At 41.9% G+C, this 5,576-nt stretch overlaps 1 long non-coding RNA gene across 1 annotated transcript; it reads left to right on the top strand.

Moving 5' to 3' along the window:
* Positions 1 to 803: 803 nt before the first annotated feature.
* LOC123154153 (uncharacterized) lies at positions 804 to 3,686 on the top strand. The gene is made up of 6 exons (XR_006476698.1): positions 804 to 1,154; positions 1,255 to 1,323; positions 2,193 to 2,290; positions 2,398 to 2,516; positions 2,640 to 2,750; positions 3,468 to 3,686. It is a non-coding gene; the product is annotated as an uncharacterized lncRNA (long non-coding RNA).
* Positions 3,687 to 5,576: the final 1,890 nt, after the last annotated feature.

The raw sequence follows: 5,576 nt of genomic DNA, 5'->3' as shown, positions 1-5,576 counted from the left end.
ACTACTTCCATCACGGTTTAGAAGGCGTGCTTGAAAATTCTCTAGGATCTAGATAGTTATCTATTGGTTGTGAGATGTGCTAAAAAATAGCATTCACACTACCCATGCATATAGAAATAGTATATCGGAGTACTAATTAGCTACTAGAAATAAATGCAATGCGCCCTAAACCTTGTCTATTGTGGAAATACACATAAATTTAACCGTGCCTTCTAAACTGTGACGGAGGGAGTAAGTGTCTCCACTCCCGTGTACCAATCTTAATCGAATCCATCTGACCACCATATCGTACGAAGCCCGCATCGCACCGTCTACCACTTTTGACATATATATTTACAACTCCAAAAAAACTGCATGAAAAAACACACCATAATGTATTTGAAAGATTTGCCTTTTTAATAATCATTTGATACTTATTTCGAATTAAATGAATTACATAATATTATGTGGAAATTAAGGGCCTGTTCGTATCCACTCCACTCCAGCAAATCGTTAGCTCCACTCCCAACTCCTAGGTTGCTGGCTCCCCACTACAAATCAGGAGCAGACAACCTGTTCGGCAACTAACTCCAGCTCCTAGGTTACTGGCTCCCCACAATACATGAGCTTGTTTTCACACTGCTCGATACGTGACTGTGTTCACTTGTTGTGGCAAGGATTCAACATAGTTCACAAAATTGCACAAATATGCCGTAAATTCTGAATTAATCATCTCGTTAAAAAAAATACTATTTTCCCTCCACCCACATACTCTCCCTCCACTTCTCTAAATCCTTTTCCGCATCCACCCTGTGTCCCCACCCGTCGAAGACCCATCCAAAATTACTCTTCTATTTCGCCCGCAAAGGGGCACCACTAAAAGCCACCGCCCACCCTGACATTTTTTCGCCAGATTCAATCTGTTCTCCTATCCCACGATTGCAGTGATCAGGGCCGGGAGATTGGGGATCGCCGGCTGGGTGTCCCGCCGGTTCGAGCTCGGATCCACAGCATCAACCATCCCCGCGAGCACTCCTCTCTATTCTCCCCCTGATTTGCAGCGACGGGCGATGGCGGATTGAAGGAGGCCGCCCCACCAGCGGAGCTCGGATCCACCGCATCAACCCGCGCGAGAGCCTTTCCCCACCGATTACAGCGACCGACGATGACTCTTAGTAATTTTCTCATCCCGCCTTCCTCATCCCTCAAGCCCTTAATGTTCAGTGATTAGGGTTCATGCATGCCACTAATCATCTCGCCCTTCTCGTTAATTAGGATCACCAGGATACAACGAAGGGATTTGCGGGAGAAAAGCACCGAGGCGAGGTTGACGAAAGAGAGAAGGTGAGATACAGAGTTGTATTGGAGAGGAATTCAGAGTTTCCAGTTTTACAAGTCATACCCACACACGGTAGCAGCTGGCCCCTTTAACTAAACTCAGGCACCACACGGCCATAGTGCTTGTGGTTAAAACCTGAAACCTTAAAATGATTTCTACTGTCTGCTTGTGGTTAGCTAAAACTTGAAAGTTATTCCACTGCCTGCTTGTGGTTCTGCTGCCCCATAAATAGTCCCTAACTAGTGCTGTCAAAACTGAATAAACACTGAGACTGCACTTGATTTTGACACCTTGCGGAGATGTATAGCCCTGTGCTAGTGTACTTTTATCTCCACTACTAAATACGGAGTAAAAGAGAAGTACACTTAATATTTGCCTTGCCGCTCCTAACTGATTGCTACCCATGATGTTAAGGGTATGAAGCTGACAAGCATTTTCGTACGCCCAGAACTTGATAAAAGCAGATACATGGTAAACTCAAGCTGCTCCTACTTTACAAACGTACAACACCATCCATTGAGCCTTAATTTTCAAAGAGTATAGTGAACTTTCTGGTTTTTGGAACTATGCCAACAGCAACAGTAATAGTATTTTTTGTTGTTTTTTTGTTTTGAACATTCTGGACATGTAAAATGGCTTTCACTTAAACAGTTAGTTATATACAATATTAGTGCATCCTGTGTTTGCATCCTGACCTATCTACTTTATTATATTCATTTAAGCTCCAGGAAAGTACATTTGCACATGTAAAATTGTTGCTTCTTTTGAGGTCCATTTCCAAACAAGTTTAAGCAGAATTTGTTTATCTAGTGTTACCATAGGCTAGTGTTCTTTTGGTAATTCATTCAGTTCACTCACTATTCATCTTTAACAGCTTCAGTTGCTAAAATAATGCCAACACTTCCGGAGAGTGAGAGGGAAACAAGGGCATATCTTACGGAAAGGAAAAGCAAGAGTGAGGCATATTTGAAGGTAAGGGATGCAAGGATGCGGAGCAGCAACCTCTTAGAGACATACAAAGCATAGCTTGTAGACTTGTATACCCTACTGCCTCTAATGCGCAACCGACAAAAATGTAGGAGGTGTCGGTGATCGCAGTGTCTCAGAGTATGAACCAAATGTTGAAGAGGAGGCCCATTTTGCAGAAGAAGCTTTGAGAGATGAAGACGAAGCCGCTCTTGCCATGTCCAAAGAAATGGTAATATATTGTGTGGACTTGCTTCTTAAATAATGTGTACGTCAATGTGGACTCACTGGCTTTAATTCTATGTTGCTCGTATCATGTGTATGTCACTCTGCACCACATCACCTTCCTTTCTAGCATGGGTTATGCATCAAGATCCGGGTGATCTGGGACCTCTACTTCATCAGCATAGATCTGAGAAGAAAGAATTGAACAGAAGGATAGAGACGCGAGAGATGCAAGTGACAGGTACATGTCTTGTTTCTCTTTGTGTTCTGGTTTTTTCTTTTTGCCTGCTTTTGTGCATGTGCGCAGTGCACCCATGATAGTGAGAAAATGAGAATACAAATCTATGTGAACAAGACATTCGCCTTCAGTTCTTGTAATGAAAGTTGCACTAAGGAATGCTTTGTTGTTTATGTATTGTTTCATCCAAATCCAATCATCCAAAGTAACATAAAAAAATATATGCTTGTAATGAGAAATACACGGTTTGCTGCATGGTTTTTTGCCGCTGCACCACAAAGGCATGAGAATAACATTGTAATGCATGGTTTCTAATCCTGAAATCTAGTATGATTTGTTCATTGTTTTATGTTCTTGCTTTTAGCAGAATGATATCGGCTGGTAGAGTTTGCTCTAGAAAAATTGTTATCCTAGCATAGTTTCTTCTTGCCTGGGTTGTTGGCTTGATATATTATTTGTGTTGCTTGGTGCTTTTTAAAAAGATAAATGAAATCTAGTTCTTGGTTTTGCATGTTTTTTTAACCATTATAAGCTATTCTTGGGTTTACTCTTTCATTTACCCATCTGTATGCTTGCCTTAACATTTAATAATGTACCGCTTTATTTTAGATTATTAATTTGATAGATTGTAAGCCTCTTAGTGGTACTCTTGTACCTTGTTATCTTGTCTGTTTTCATCTCATCAAAGATACAACGTTGTTGTGTTTGTTCAATTTATAGGCATTGAGAGGAGTTAGCCGCGAGGCTTGAAGCACAAGTGACAACATTTCAAGCGATGTAGAGGAAGCAACATACGATGATATCTCACTAAGTTTCAAGGTACAAGTGTTCTCCCTGAGTATGTATCGTTGCTACGGTTCGTCATGCCAAGACACCACGTGATGATTGGGTATGATAAGCTCTACGTTCACATACAACGGATGCAAGCCAGTTTCGCACACGCAGAATACTTAAGTTAAACTTGACGAGCCTAACATATGCAGATATGGCCTCGGAACACTGAGACCGAAAGGTTGAGCGTGAATCATATAGTAGATATGATCAATATAATGATGTTCACCATTGAAAACTATTTCATCTCATGTGATGATCGGACATCGTGTAGTTGATATGGATCATGTGATCATTTAGATGATTAGAGAGATGTTTATCTAAGTGGGAGTTTTTAAGTAATTTGATTAATTGAATTTTAATTTATCATGAACTTATTACCTGATAATATTTTTCATGTCTATGTTGTTGTAGATAGATGGCCCGTTCTGTTGTTCCGTTGAATTTTAATATGTTCCTACAGAAAGCTAAGTTGAAAGATTATGGTAGCAACTATACGGAATGGGTCCGTAACTTGAGGATTATCCTCGTTACTGCACAGAAGAATTGTGTCCTCTAAGCACCGCTAGCTGACAAACCCGCTGCAGGAGCAACGCCAGATGTTGTAAACACCTGGCAGGGCAAAGCTGATGACTACTCGATAGTTTAGTGTGCCACGCTTTAGGGCTTAGAACCGGGACTTCAATGATGTTTAGAACGTCATGGAGCATATGAGATGTTTCAGGAGTTGAAGTTAATATTTCAAGCAAATGCCCAGATTGAGAGATATGAAGTCTTCAATAAGTTTTACAGCTACAAAATGGAGGAGAATAGTTATGTCAGTGAACATTTACTCAGAATGTCTGGGTACCTGTTGGTGTCAAAACCGCGGATCTCGGGTAGGGGGTCTCGAATTGTGCGCCTAAGGTTGATGGTAATAGAAGACAGTGGACACAATGTTTACCCAGGTTCGGACCCTCTCTATGGAGGTCATACCCTACTTCCTGCTTGATGATCTTGATGGATATGCGTATTACAAAAATTGATCTACCACGAGATTGTAATGGCTAAACTCTAGAAGTCTAGCCTGTATAACTATGGTAATGAGTCTCTCCCCTCTTTGGACTAAGTCCTCAGGTTTATATAGACACAGGGGGTCTAGGGTTACACAAGGTCGCTTACAAAGAAAGGAATCTACATGTTTGATCGACAAGCTTGCCCTCCACACCAAGAAAAATCCCATTCGGACACGGATACAGTCTTCAGTCTTCGTATCTTCACAGTCCATCAGTCCGGCCCATGGCTAACAGGCCGGACGCCCGAGGACCCCTTTGTAACGCCCTTGATGCCGCTATATCTCCCATGTGTCGAAGCACGACTTAGAGGCATAACCGCATTGAAATCAATGTCGTAAGTGAGGTAATCTTCACACAACCCATGTAATACATACGGGAAAAAGATACATAGTTGGCTTACAATCGCCACTTCACACAATACATGATTAAATCATTACATCATCCAGATACAATCAAGGCCTGACTACGGAACCAAAATAAAAGAAGACTACCCCAAATGCTACACAGATCCCTGATCGTCCCAACTAGGCTCCACTACTGATCAAAAGGAAAACGAAGCTGCAGCAAGCGACTAGCATATTTGGTGGCTAACATACGCAAATGAGAGCGAGAAGAGAAGGCAAAAGCATGATCGATGAACTATGATCAATAAGTGATCCTAGAACAACCTACGTCAAACATTACTCCAATACCGTGTTCACTTCCCGGACCCCGCCGAGAAGAGACCATCATGGCTACACACGCGGTTGATGTATTTTAATTAAGATAAACTTCAGGTTTCTACAACCGGACATTAACAAATTCCCATCTACCCATAACCTCAGGCACGGCTTTCGAAAGTTCAATCCCTGCAGGGGTGTCCCAACTTAGCCCATCACAAGCTCTCATGGTCAACGAAGGATATTCCTTCTCCCATGACAATTCGACAGACTCGGCATCCCGG

The sequence above is a fragment of the Triticum aestivum genome, chromosome 7A (assembly GCF_018294505.1).
Source record: "Triticum aestivum cultivar Chinese Spring chromosome 7A, IWGSC CS RefSeq v2.1, whole genome shotgun sequence".
NCBI classification, from domain to species: Eukaryota; Viridiplantae; Streptophyta; class Magnoliopsida; order Poales; family Poaceae; genus Triticum; species Triticum aestivum.
The sequence above is the reverse complement of the archived record's forward strand: the minus strand, read 5'-3'. Positions and strand labels throughout refer to the sequence as shown.